The following is a 453-nucleotide window of genomic DNA, read 5'->3' as shown; positions in this document are numbered from 1 at the left end:
ATATATATATATATATATGTATATATGTATATATGTATATATGTATATATGTATATATATATGTACATATATATATATATAATATATATATATAATATAAATCAAAATAGCAGTTAACACTGTTAAATTAGGCCTATATAATACAGGACATAATAATACATCGTTTTGCAGCTCTCAAAGAATGTAAATAAATGAATAAAGATATTAAGAAATAAAGAATCTCCTGTAAAAAAATGAATAAAGAAATTGTGTAATAAAATGTCTCTGGCGGGGCTCAAACCTGCGACCTCTCGCTGTCAATGCAAGTATCATAACGGAGGTTTCATTTTTGAACAGATTCAAACCACCAGACACACTCCATTACACAATAATTACGGATAAAAAGAAATAATTGCATAAAAATCAAGATATCCGTTAACACTGTTAAATTATATAATAATGATCAAAGAAAGT

Source organism: Anneissia japonica, unplaced genomic scaffold, assembly GCF_011630105.1.
Source record: "Anneissia japonica isolate Jap-2015-1 unplaced genomic scaffold, ASM1163010v1 scaffold9879_len7310_cov140, whole genome shotgun sequence".
NCBI lineage: Eukaryota > Metazoa > Echinodermata > Crinoidea > Comatulida > Comatulidae > Anneissia > Anneissia japonica.
Note: the sequence above shows the minus strand (reverse complement) of the source record.